The 14,471-nt window shown below is 43.4% G+C and overlaps 1 protein-coding gene across 7 annotated transcripts in view; it reads right to left on the bottom strand.

The window, feature by feature from the left end:
* MICAL3 (microtubule associated monooxygenase, calponin and LIM domain containing 3) overlaps window positions 1–14,471 on the bottom strand; it is a 253,825-nt gene that overhangs the window by 182,586 nt on the left and 56,768 nt on the right. The window contains exon 1 of one of the 7 annotated variants that reach the window (XM_070409265.1): window positions 5,886–6,243. The exons of the other annotated variants lie outside the window; for them this stretch is intronic. The gene's annotated coding sequence lies outside the window, so the exon portion shown is untranslated. Of the gene's footprint in view, window positions 1–5,885; window positions 6,244–14,471 lie in introns of those variants that run through there. 7 annotated transcript variants of the gene reach the window in all.

The raw sequence follows: 14,471 nt of genomic DNA, 5'->3' as shown, positions 1-14,471 counted from the left end.
TGGAAGGGAGGGAGGAGGGGGGAGAGGGAGGGAGAGAGAGAGAGAGAGATAGAGAGAGAGAGAGAGAGAGAAACATCAATGTGAGAGAGACACTTTGATTGGCTGCCTCCCACATGTGCCCCCACCAGGGCTAGGGAACCTGCAACTCAGGTACATGCCCTTGACTGGGAATTGAACTCTTGACCCTTTGGTCCATGGGCTGACATTTTAATCACTGAGCAAAACTAGCCATGGAGAAAAGTTGTTAATTTTTATTTAACCCATTGTACGCCATAAGTGTCTGTAGACACAAGCAGTGGATCTCCCCTACACGCCACACTAAAAAAAAATGTTTTCCCTAAGTGGCAGCCCTGACCAACTTTAAAATAATTTTTCATGAGAATTTTCAGCTAAAACTATTCAAAAACACACAAATTATGTTTATTATTATAATATTCATTGCAAATTGATTTTTTAAATTAAATTCAAAATATCGTGGCGTGTGGGGATGGTTTCCATTTTGGACGAGTGGCAGTTAACTGGTTAAATGTAGAATGTAAGCAAAAGAAGCAATAAAGGGATAGTGGAATCAGAAAATTAGCACAGGTTAGAACAGCCGTGGGCAAACTACGGCCCGCGGGCCGGATCCGGCCTGTTTGAAATGAATAAAACTAAAAAAAAAAAAGACCGTACCCTTTTATGTAATGATGTTTACTTTGAATTTGTATTAGTTCACACAAACACTCCATCCATGCTTTTGTTCCGGCCCTCCGGTCCAGTTTAAGAACCCACTGTGGCCCTCGAGTCAAAAAGTTTGCCCACCCCTGGGTTAGAAGATTAAAGGTCTAGAAATTCCCAATACACAGCTTAAATGTTTGGAAATGAATCCATTTTACCTCACTTATCTCAGCACTCCAAGATGCCTGTGCCCAACTAGGACAGTCTGGCTTGGAGAGGGAACACCCCAAGAGAGAAGGTCTGATTTCACTAGGAGCAACCAAAAGTCAATCTGGCAAAGGACAAAGGATTATACAACTGAAGTCTCCTCCTCTGTTTTTTCTCTGGACACTCCTCTGACTTCCGCCACACTGATAAATAATGAGGGCTCCCAGGGTTCTTCTGTCCTTGGCCGACTTTTTAAAAATTTCATTCTGCACTATTCCCTAACTGTCTCCTGGACATCTCTATCTAAATATATGAAGGCACCTCCAAGTCAGGTTACTTAAAACAGAACTACTTATTTTCTCTACCAAACTTATTGCTCCCCCTGGATTACAACCCTAGTAAAACTGCCATCCACCCAAGCCAGAATTCCAGGTCTTGGCCTCCAACATTACTTCCACCTTCTTTTCATTGCCAAAAAAAGGGAGGTCAGGGACTGCACTGTGTTAAGTACTGGAGGGAGTGAAGAACATACAGGATGCACTCCCCATTTGTTCTTCCTTCCCATCCCTGCCTTCCAGCCTCAATGCCTTGAACTGCACCCTTGCAATGGCCAAGATCTACATTTATTTCTCCTACACATGGATCCTGCCTCATGGTGGTTTTTTTTATTTTTATGGTAAGAGATATGTATATATATCCTATCTAATAATAGAGAAACATGGTAATTAGCCATACCTCCGCTACCCTTCCCATTGGCTAATCAGGGCGATATGCAAATTAACTGCCAACCAAGATGGCAGCCGGGAAGCTTGAAGCGAACAGGAGGCTTGATTGCTTCAGTGGCGGAGGAAGCCAACGTTCCCCGCCTGCCTTGCCGGCCTCTGAGCTTGCAGTTTAAGAAACAATGTTACAAATATAGAAGCTAAACAAAACCCCAGAAACCTGCTTTCAGCCAGCCGGGCTTCAGCCAGCAGGACTGCAACATTGTTTCAATTATAGAACAAACCCAGATCCCTGCTTTCAGCCAGCCGGGATCTCAGAGCTGGAGTAAGCAGGACCGCAACAGTGTTACAATTATAGAACCCAAACAAACCAGATACCTGCTTTCAGCAGCTGAGGCCTCAGAGCTGGAGCCAAGCCTCAGAGCTAAAGCTGGCCCAGAATAAAAAAGAAAAAAAAAAAAAAAGGACAGGTTGGGAGCTTCAGTCACCCGCCGCCTTAAAACGGCCCTCAGCCCCTCACCCAGACTGGCCAGGCACCCCAGTGGGGACCCCCACCCTGATCCAGGACACCCTTCAGGGCAAACCAGCCAGCCCCCACCCATGCACCAGGCCTCTATCCTATATAGTAAAAGGGTAATATGCCTCCCAGCACCAGAATCAGCGGAGTCGCGAGGCCTCCCAGCACCGGGATCAGCGTGACAGGGGGCAGCGCCCAAACCCCCAGATCACCCTGCGGCTCTGTGTGTGACAGGGGGCGGGGCCATAACCTCCCTATCTGCCCTGCTCTGTTCATGACAGGGGAAGGCGCCCCAACCCCCTGATCAGCCCTGCTCTGTGCGTGACAGGGGGGAGCTCCCCAACCCCCTGATGGACCCTGCTCTGAGTGTGACAGGGTACGAAGCCCCAACCCCCCTGATGGGCCCTGCTCTGTGAGTGACAGGGGGCAGTGCCCCAACCTCCTGATTGGCCCTGTTCTGTGCATGACAGGGGGTGGTGCCGCAACCTCCCCATCAACCCTGCCTTGAGTGTGACAGGGGGCGGTGCCCCAACCCCCCAATCGGCCCTACCCTGAGCGTGACTAGGGGTGGCATCGCAACCTCCCGATCCGCCCTGCTCTGTGCATGACAGGAGGCGGCGCCCCAACTCCCCAATCGGCCCTGCTCTGAGCCCGACCAGGGGCTGCACCTAGGGATTGGGCCTGCCCTCTGCCACCCGGGAGCAGGCCTAAGCCAGCAGGTGATTATCTCCCGAGGGGTCCCAGACTGCGAGAGGGCACAGGCCGGGCTGAGGGACCCCCTCTCCCACCAGAGTGCACAAATTTTTGTGCACCGGGCCTCTAGTATATATATATATAATTTACTAATTAAGCCATTTTTAAGTATACAATTCAGTAGCATTAAGTACATTCACAATGTTGTATAATAATTACCACTATCTCCAGAACATTTTCATCACTCCCAACAGAAACTCTGTCCCCATTAAACAATGTCCCCAAACTCCCCTCCCCTCTATCTTCTGATAACCAACATTCTACTTACTATCCCTATGAATCTGCCTATTCTAGGTACCTCACATAAGTGGAATCATATAATATTTATCCTTTTGTATCTGGCCTGTTTCACTTAGCACAATGTTTTCAATGTTTATCGGTAATGTAACATGTACCAGAACTTCATTCCTTTTTATTGCTGAATAATAGTCCATAGTATGTACATTATTCATCCATTGGTGGACATTTGGGTTATTTTCATCTTTTGGTTATGAGGAATAATGCTATTTTATAGATTCTGCCTCAAGCTTAAAATTCCAATTCATATACCATGTTTCTTTCAAAGTGATCTTTCTAAACAAATCTAATTATGCCACTCCCCTATTTATACATTTAAAAAACACACACAACACCGGTTTTTATTGATTTGAGAGATGAAGGGAAAGAGAGAAACATCTATCGGCTGCCTCTTCCATGGCCCATACCGGGAAACCAGGCCGCAACCCAGGTATGTGCCCTAACCAGGAAATGAACTGGCGACCTCTTGGTGCATGGGATGAAGCTCAACCACTGAGCCACACCAGCCGGGCTGTTTACACACTTTGAAAGACACATTTTGCTGACAGACTAAACTCCTTGGCTGCCAGCCTATGCTGGCACACCCATATCACTATCTCCCAACACCCACCCCATGTTTTCGCCATTCACATCTGTTTGCTGCTCCAGGACATTGCCATGTTCTTTCCTGCACATCTTGCCTTCATAGCCCACAATGTGCTTCCCCACCTGTAAGAAACATGCCTCTGATTCATCTTCATAGAGAAGAAACAGCATGTGGCCAGGCAGTTACTGAATTTCTCCAGAGCAAACAGGATGTGGGGGTGGGGAGAAGGTATGAGAGCTGTGCACGTGGCCAACAGCACATTTTCCAGAAAGATTCCCCTAAAGAAAGGGAGGTTGAGGCAACTAGAAAGGTTTCAGCTCATTTTTTTTTAATGGCCCAATGGGAGACAGCAAGACCTAAGAGACATATGAGAAAACAGGTGACCTCATAGGACTCAGCCAATGAGGAACTGGAGGAGGGTCTAAATAAATAGGCTATGCTCCCTGCCCCATGTGTGTGCCGTACAATGGACACCTGCTCTGGAGAGTGTTATTAAAGGTCTCATTTTCACCATGCTTCTGTTTCCCAGCCCGTCATTTGAATTCAGATGGGTGAGCCATTTCTCACACCACCTATGCACATACATTCAACCTCCTTCAATCTTTTCCATCAGGGCTTCAGTTTCATGTTTTCTCTGAGCGCTTCTCAGAACAATTTTGTTCTTCCCTTCCTCTTAGGTACAGATCTTTCTCCTGTCCCTCAAATACCTCCTACTAGACCCTGTGCTCTTAGAGGATAGCAAGTTTCTCTTAGGCTTCTATCACCAGCGTTTAGCAGAATGACAGACATACAACAAACATTCAAATCTTTAAAAATAAATTAAAATTTTGGTTTATGAGTATATACTTTCAGTGTTCAAGTTAAGTTGTATCTTTAAAAAGCAGTAGAAATGCTTGTGGGTTCAATATTTTATATTAAAAATCATATGTTAGTTAGGTTGCTAACTTCCAATCCTCCACTGTATTAATTCCTTGAGAAAGAAGCAATGAATAACTACCAGAATCCCCATCTGTTCCCTGCCTGAGAAGGAACACGCCTCCTTAAAACCAAAGGGCTACCTGTAACTAAGAAAAGTCTCACATCAGAATATGTAATAAATTTGTACAAACCAACTAGGAAAAAAACCAGACACTAAATGAAAAATGGGCAAAAGACTTGACCAGGTACTTTACAAAATAAGACATTCAAATTGCCAAGAAGCAGCTGAATCAATATCATTAATCATCAGGAAAACGCCAACCATTATTATACACCCATTAGAATGACAAAACTAAAGTCAGATAATATCAAGCTAAATAGGCAAGGACATGGAACAAATGGAACTCTCAGACACAGAGTAGAAACTGGTACAACTACTTTGGAAAACTGTTCGGCAGTAGTTTAAAGCTGAATGTAAATCTACCATAAAACTCAGCAATTTTATTCTTGGGGGTACATCCAAAAGAAATGAATGTCCATATTGATCAAAAGACAAGAAGAAGAATGTTTAGAGAATCTTTATTCTCAATACTCCCAAACTGGAAACCACACAAAGACAAAAAATATCAAAATGAGAAATAAGCTGCAGTTATAGGCAAACTATGGAATATTATGCGGCAATGAAAAGGAGTGAACTACTGCAACATGGATGAAACTCATAGATCAATGTTGAGCAAGATAAGGCAGATACAGAAAAGAATATATTGCACAACTCCATTTATATGATGATCAAGAACAAACACAACTCAAATCTATGGTGCAGAAATCAATCAGAACAGTGAATGGGGATTGTGGGGTGGTACTACTGTCTGGGAAAAGGCAAGAGGGAGCCTTTGGGATCCTGATGTGGATGGTGGTTACACAATATGCCAGATAGTGTTGTGTCAGCTTGATTAAGCTGGGAAGTATGAATCCCAGAATCTCCAGTTAGAATTGGCCAAAAAAAGAACATGCATGAGATTTGGAGGATGGAATTAAAGCAGTAAGCATTGCTTTCTGAAGGTATTAGCAGTCCAATGGAGTAGGGGACAAAGACAGGGATGCCTGGCAGGTTCCAGCCTGCCTTGCTCTCCTGCATACTATATCCAGCTCTTCTTTCTCACTGCTGACCCTGCAAACCGACAGGCCCAGGCCCACCACCAGAAATCTGGCAACCCAGAGGCAATACCTTCCCATAGAGAATTCCAGAAGCTCCCCTTTGTTGGTTCCATTTCAGTAATGAACGTGCCTGGCTTCTCAGATTTCCCTGTAAGTTCTATCTTGCCCACCCATGCCAATTCGTCAAGCAGACTGGTTAGTACTCCTCTCTGAACTTCAGACCCCTCCACCCACTCCAACCTTCACTTCCCCAACTCCTCCCACAATTGTGTAAAGTCTAATTCCTATAATAAATCCCTTATCCTGCCCAGCCAGTGTTGCTCAGTGGTTGAGAGTCGACCTATGAACCAGGAAGTCACGGTTCAATTCCTGAATAACCCCCAAAATGGCATCTTTTCAGTGTCCTGAGTAAACACTAATCTGAGGATCACCTAGCAGACACATGAATGGAATCTAAGCTACATCTCACATACCCTAACACAGAGCTGCTTGGCATAAGATCTGGCAGACAGCTGAACGCCCAATAAGTGTGGCTTCTGACCAGAGCCAGGGTTCATTTTAAAAATAGCACATAGGACATATGCTCCCTGCCTGGCAAGCTATCAATTCCCTGGAACCAAGTTCCATAGTCCAGAGTGAGCTTTCCCTTTTGAAGGCCAACTCACAAAATTCAATGTAACCTGAATGCAAATGCGTTGCAGTGGTTCTCAACCTTCCTAATACTGCGACTCTTTAACACAGTTCTTCATGCTGTGGTGACCCCCAACCATAAAATTATTTTCGTTGCTACTTCATAACTGTAATTTTGCTACTGTTATGAATCGTAATGTAAATATCTGATATGCAGGATGTATTTTCATTGTTTGCGACCCACAGTTTGAGAACCGCTGGTTTAGGGTCTCTAAATGGGCAGAAAGGGCCATGTGGGGGTAGGGAGACATGAGTCACAAATCCAGCCTGTGGCCCTGACCAGGTAGCTCAGTTGGTTGGAGCATCATCCCATATACCAAAATGGTTGCAGGTTCGATTCTCGGTCAGGGCACATACCTAGGCTGCAGGTTAGATCCCCAATCGGTTCACATACAGGAGGTAGCCGTTTGAAGTCTCTCTCTCTCTCTCTCTCTCTCTCTCTCCCCCCCTCCCTCCCTCCCTCCTTTCCCTACTCTCTTTCTAAAAAATTAATAAAAAACATATCCTTGGGACAGGATTAAAAAAAAAAATCCCGTCTGTGACATTTAAAGCCTGCAAACCAGTGATGTCTACTCAGGTAGACAGTCCTCTGCATCTGGGTATCCACACAAGAATAGGATGTATGCCCTAGCTGGTTTAGCTCAGTGGGTAGAGTGCTGGCCTATGGACCAAAGGATCCTGGGTTCGATTTCGGTCAAGGACACGTACCTTGATTGCAAGCTCCTCCCTGGCCCGGGCCCTGGTCAGGGCTCGTGCAGGAGACAACCAATCCATGTGTTTCTCTCACATCAATGTTTCTCTCTCTTTCCCTCTCTCTTCCACTCTCCCTAAAAATCAATGGGAAAATATCCTCCAGTGAGGATTAACAACAACAAAAAGAATAGGATGTATATCGGTGCGTACTCAAAGTAGCTGTTTTCCAGGCAGAAGACCAACATGTCTTCTCTGCTGCCTTTTATTTCACTCAGCAAATTATTTACAGAGTGTGTAGTATATGTCAGGTCCTGTGCATGGCATAAATTTACATTGGTGAATGGCAACACAGTGCTCCCCTTCCTTGTGGTGTGTACTATCTGGTGGAGAATAGTCAATAAACATGTAAGCAAAAAAGCATATAAATACAAAATATGAGGGCCAGGAACATAATGCACAGGTTATAGTGACTTCGAATAATAGAAGGGGACCTACAATAATGTGGTCACAGAAGCTTTTCTGAGCAGGTAACCTAAAACAGAGGTCTAAAAGACGAGAAGAGGGAAGGAACATGTGCTCAGTCTTGAACCCTCTTGCAGATTTCCTCTCTAGCTGATTCTTAATACCAGCTTCCTCTATAATGAGTGGAGTGACAGCTTTGTATCTAATCTCAACTCTTCCACTATGGAAGCAGCACTTTATGCTTTTCAAAGCACTTTCACATACACGATCCTACTATTCCTCACATCATTCTGAGTATGGAAGGCAGACCTAATGTCCACTCAACAGATGAGCAAAATAGGAGTTGAGAGAGATGAAATAACTTGTTCTGAGGCACATAACAAGCTACCAGTGGCACCATGGTAAAATCCTCTCCATTACCTCCCTTTACTTCTTTATGTCATTACTTAGAAATAAGTCAAAGAAATACTCCCTAACTCTTTTACCATAGGTCCTTTCAAGGACCCATCTATCCTCCAATAATAATTTTTTAAATTAAATAATGCCAAAGTGTAGCTTTCCCCCATCTTCTTCAGTTCTATACTTACGGTAAAAAGACAAGTCAGGCCCTAACCGGTTTGGCTCAGTGGATAGAGTGGCCTGCGGACTCGAGGGTCCCCGGTTCGATTCCGGTCAAGGGCATGTACCTTGGTTGCGGGCACATCCCCAGTAGGGGGTGCGCAGGAGGCAGCTGATCGATGTTAGTCTCTCATCGATGTTTCTAGCTCTCTATCCCTCTCCCTTCCTCTTTGTAAAAAATCAATAAAATATATTAAAAAAAAAAAGACAAGTCAGCCCAAAGCAGCAAAAAAAAAAAAAGGGGGGGGGGATGAGTCCATCAAAGATAGATCACTTACTTTATCTACTTTACCATACCTCACAATGACTTCTATCATGGCATGTATAAGGTTTAATTATACTCCAGTAACGAGTTATATGACCATCTCCCCAGATTTGTGAGTTCCTAGGGGCCAGGACCATGTCTTACCTTATTCCCATCATTGAAGCAATCAAGACATGAATGAACCAAACAAAGCACTTTTTAAAAAACACGTATTATTCTCTGCTCCCTCTTGTAAAATGGATATAGCAATCAGTTTTCCAGCTAAATGTAAGACTAAGTGTGCACTCCCCTGCTTTGGAAGGAGGAAGCCTAAGGTTTGACAATCATGAATTGTTGATATAACTATCATCATTTCTTGAAATTCCCTATGTGCCAAGCATTGTGCTGGCACTTCATAGAAATATTTTCATTTGTTCCTCACAAGAACCCTAATAAGAACTCTTATAATTAATCACTATGCAACTGAGAAAACTGAGTATCAGAAGGTAATTAACTTGCTCAGCTAATAAGCTGCAGATGACAACATTCAAACCCAGCTGGGCACCAATCTAAAGCCCAAATTAGTCTCAAAGAGCTCTAATGTGTCAAAAATGGAAAGCAAATTCATACTTCCATGGAGAGACAAGAGCACCCAGTGGGAAAAAAAGTAATTCTGAACCTCAGACACTCAATATCTTGATTTATATTATACTTGAGGCCTGGTGCATGAATTCGTGTACAGGTGGGGTCCCTCAGGGTGGCCTGTGGAGATCGGGCCCCAGCTCGCGCCCCCAGCCTCGCAGTCCCGCCTGGCACCCCATCTCGGCCTGGCGCCGCCCCCTCACCCGCTCCACCATCCCACTTGCAGGGCAATCCGTTGGGACCAGGCCCCTGGCCCAGCTCCCTCAGCACCTGGGAGCTGGGCAGCGGCCCCACCGCCCACGGCCATTGCTAGTTGCTGTCTGGGGGGCGACTGGGGCCCCACTCTCACCCACCTTGACCTGGTGCCGCCTGCTCATCTGCTCCACCATCCCGCTGCAGTCCCGCTCTCTGCAGTCCCACTCTCTTCGGGGCCCATCAGGGACGGCAGCACTTCCACTGCAACCCACTGCCGGCGCTGCATTGCCGACACCCACCATGTTTCGCTCCGCCCCCTGGTGGTCAGCGCATGTCATAGCGAGCAATCAAACTCCCTGTCTCCCGGTCGAACTCCCCAGGGGCCACTTTGCATATTAGCCTTTTATATATATAGATATTTAAGATAGCCCAGTGACTGTATGTTTGCAGGACAGCACAGAATTAAGCACAATCCAAGTGGGTGAAGGAAGATAAACATGAATGACTGTGGCTGCCAGGCCAGCTTTAGTTTCTTTTTGTCCAACAAATCTAAATCCTGCACGCTCTAAGAAGGGTAAATAAATATTGCTTCACCCCACCAAGGATAGCTCTATGGATTGGGAGAACCTTGTGCAGTCCTCTGTCTCACCAATGATGCCTCCTGTCAGACATATTCACCTCCTCTACTTTTCAGAGTGGTATGACTTTTTTGGTCAAGCTTTTGGAAATGGTCATTATGGTCAGTGTTCATTCAGGTATGATAATGAGTCCGAAGAAAGAAAGATGGGTTGAAAAAATGTGTCCTGAGGTAACTTTTTGGACCTTACCAAATCTAACAATAGCCTCCAGTGGATCTCTGACAAAAAGAGAGCTCCATTTAGGGGGTTCATTTGTGATGCAATCTGCTATAGAACCCCCTAAAGGAGACTGAATTCTTCATTAGGTTTCCAAATAGTCCGAGTAGCTATAGATGTCAAGTGTCCAGTAATTCTGCTGTTCAATACAAGGCAAGCCCAACTCCTGATGTCATCAAAGGCAGCCCTGCAGGGTTTAAGTCTCATGGGCGCGACCCTACAAAATTCAGCCCGGGTCTGTTCTGCTGAATCATCAATGTTGTATCTACACCACAGTAGGCCCAATATGGTCCCAGGTGAAATCAAATCTCATAAAGCCCACTCAAGAATAAATAAAGTAGTAAATTTTTTGCCTTTTTTTCTAATTAAAAATTTTTTTTCAATTACAGTTTACATTCAAATATTATTTTGTATTAGTTTCAGGTGTATAGCATAGTGATTAAACAATCATATACTTTACAGTGTTCCCCCCAATATTTCCAGTAGCTACCTGGCACCAGATATTCTTATTACAATACTATTGACTATATTTCCTATGCCGTACTTTATATCCCCATGACTATTTTATAACTACTAGTCTGTACTTCATGATCCCTTCATCTTTTTTTACCCAGTCCTTCAACCTCCTCACCCAACCATCAGTCTATTCATACATGTTTATTTCACTTAACATAAAACCCTTTAGGTCCATCCATGTTGTCACAAATAGTAAGGTTTCATTCTTTTTCATGGCCAAGTAACATTCCATTGTATAGATGTATCACTGCTTTTTTTTTTAATCTACTTGTTTACTGATGGGCGTTTGGGTTGCTTCCATAGCTTCGCTACTGTAAATAATGCTGCAATGAACATAGGGGTGCATGTATTCTTTTGAATTAGTGTTTTGGGTTTATTTAGATATATATACCCAGGACTGAAATCACTGGGCCATAAGGCAGTTCCATTTTTAATTTTTTGAGAATCCTCCATACTGTTTTCCATAGTAGCTGTACCAATCTATATTCCCACCAACAATGCACAGAGGTTCCCTTTTCACCACATCTTTGACAACACTTGTTTATTGATGACAGTCATTCTGACAGGTGTGAGGTGATATCTCATCATGGTTTTAATTTGCATCTCTCTGATGATACTGACATTGAGCACATTTTCATATGTCTATTGGCCATGTGCATGTCTGCCTTGGAGAAGTGTCTATTCAAGTCCTTTGCACATTTTTTAATTGTATTGTTTGTTTTTGGTGTTGAGTTGTATGAGTTCTTCATACATTTTGGATATTAAACCCTTATCAGATATATCACTGGCAAATATGTTCTTCTATTCAGTGGGTTGTCTTTTCATTTTGTTGATAGTTTCCTTTGTTGTGCAAAACCTTTTTAGTTTGATGTAGTACCATTTTTTTTAAATTAAAAAATATTTTTAAAATTACAGTTAACGTTCAATATTATATTAAATTTCAGGTGTACAGCATAGTGGTTAGACATTTATATAGCTTACAAAGTGATCCCCCCAATAGTGTTAGTATCCACCTGGCACCATACGTAATTATAATATTTCTAGAGGGGGGGGCGGGGAGGAAGGGTCCCTCAGCCCAGCCTGCACCCTCTCGCAATCTGGGATCCCTCTCACAATCTGGGACTGCTGGCTCCTAACCACTCGCCTGCCTGCTTCATCGCCCCTAACACCTCTGCCTGCCTGCCTCATCGCCCTTAACCATCCCTGCCTGACTGCCTGATGGCCTCTAACCACTCGCCTGCCTGCCTGATCACCCCTAACCACCTCTGCTTGCCTGCCTGATTGCCCTTAACCACTCACCTGCCTGCCTGATTGCCCCAACCGCCTCTGCCTCAGCCCCTGCAGCTTCGTCTGGAAGGTCATTCGGCTGTTCGGTCTAAATAGCATATTACGCTATTATTATTATAGATGGACTATATTCCCTATTGCTGTACTTTACATCGCTGTGACTATTTTATAACTATCAATCTGTACTTCTTAATCCCTTCACTCTTCATCCAGCCCCCCAACCCCTTTCTCATCTGGTAACCCTAGTTTATTCTCAGTATTTAAAAGTCTGTTTCTGTTGTTTATTTTGTTCGTTAGAGATCACATATAAGTGAAATTATATGGTATTTGTCTTTCTCTGTCTGGCTAAATTCACTTAGCATAATATCCTCTAGGTCCATCCATGTTGTCTCAAATGGTAAGATTTCACTCTTTTTTATGGCTGAGTAATATTCCATTATGTATATGTACTACATCTTCTTTAGCTAATCATCTTTTGATTGGAGCATTTAGTCCATTCATATTCATAATAATTACTGATAAGTGTGAAGTTACTGTCATTTTATTGTTTATGGATTGTTTTTGTAGTTCTTTTCTGTTCTTTTCTTATTCTCTTCTCTTGTGTGTTGATGACTTTCTATAGTTTTGTGTTTAAATTCCTTTCTCTTTATTTCTTGTATATCTCTCTTGTAGATTTTTGGTTTATAGTTACCATGTGTTTCAGATATACTAAGTTATGTTTATAGCAGTCTATTTTAAGTTGATGGTCGCTTGAGTTCAAATACATTCTAAAATCACTACCATTTTTACTTAGCCCCTCCACATTTATGTTTTTGTTATTATTTTTTACTTATTTTGTGAGTGTGTGTTTGTGTGCATCCCTTAGTTTACTGTTGTAATTATATATAATCTTCCTACTTTTGACTTTTAACCTAAATACTAGCTTTAGTATTGGTTAATCCGTTGCTTTTATTATGTGTTTGTCTTTGTCGGTGAGATCAGTGAGATTTTTTTTCTTAAAGAAGTCCCTTTAGCATTTCTTGTAATACTGGTTTGGTAGTAATGAACTCCTTCAGCTTTTTCTTGTCTAGGAACTCACTTATAACTTAAGCTCCTTAGAGCAGAGGCAACACTCTGAGGCTGTACCATCCTCTTCATTCACATATTAGAGTTGCCATTATATAGCTAAAATTTACCTCTATGATGGAAGAATGCTAATAGCAAGTGCTCCCAAGCTCTGCAAGAAACCAAGTTAAATTTTTTCAATTACTTATTTTCCTGGAATTAACCCTTCCTCCTAACCTTTCTTAGGCCAGTAGAATAGTTGCTTTGAAAATGCCTCTATTTTTGTCTTACCAGAGAAAATTAAGTCAGAAAAGCCAAATTCTCTTCAGTCTAAAAGTACTAGGTGCTTTCATAAAAAACAAAGATTCTTTTCATATGTGAGAAGCCCCCCTCTCTTCTAGGTACCCAAGACTGAGCTTTATGAATAAATCGAAAAGATCTGTAGTTATGGCTCTGCTCTGTTCCTTTTTCTATCTTGCTTGATAGCATGAACTGGAGAAGACAAAAGAGCAAGAGCTTTGCTGGCTGCTTTTTGAGGCCTGTCCCATAGAGAAAACAATCAGGTTTGAGGTTTATGCCATGACATCATTAGCCACCTATCAACACAGAGATGGCAGAGTAGGTTTTGTCTATGAAACCAGCCACTACAATTCAAATTGCAAGGGGCAGTGCAATAGGGTTTTCTTTTACCCTGTTTTTGCATTCAACTATAGAAGTGAGAAGCAGGTGGGGGAAACCCAAAAGTTCCTAGGTGTAAGCAACAGGCCATCCAGGTCTTTATACCTGTGCCCCTACCACTCGCCACCTCCTACTCCTCCCAAGACTGACAGCAGAAACATTTGTTCTGTGAGGCACTGTGAGAAATCTTCTCCATGCTCACTGCCAAGGAAATAGAATTTTAGGAAAGTTGTTTTGTGTTACTTGGGCATGTATGTGTGTATTCTTTTTTAACTTTTTATGTTGTTGTTAATCCTCATCTGAGGATATTTTTTCCATTTATTTTTTTAAAATATATTTTATTGATTTTTTACAGAGAGGAACGGAGAGGGATAGAGAGTTAGAAACATCGATAAGAGAGAAACATCGACCAGCTGCCTCCTGCACACTCCCCACGGGGGATGTGCCCGCAACCAAGGTACATGCCCTTGACCGGAATCGAACCTGGGACCCTTGAGTCCACAGGCCGACGCTCTATCCACTGAGCCAAACCGGTTAGGGCTTTTCCATTGATTTTTAAAGAGAAGGGAAGGAAGGGAGAGAGGGAGGAGAGATAGGGAAAGAAGGAGGGAGGTAGGAAGAGAGGGAGAGAGAGGGGGGAGAAAGAGATCAATGTGAGAGAGACACATCGATTGGTTGCCTCCTGCACACTCCACAACCAACCGAGGCCCAACTGAGGCCCTGAGATCAAACC

Source organism: Myotis yumanensis, unplaced genomic scaffold, assembly GCF_028538775.1.
Source record: "Myotis yumanensis isolate MYYU_CA2020_CCGP unplaced genomic scaffold, mMyoYum1.0.hap1 SCAF_3, whole genome shotgun sequence".
In the NCBI taxonomy this organism is placed as follows: Eukaryota; Metazoa; Chordata; class Mammalia; order Chiroptera; family Vespertilionidae; genus Myotis; species Myotis yumanensis.
Note: the sequence above shows the minus strand (reverse complement) of the source record. Positions and strands in the feature narration are given on the sequence as shown.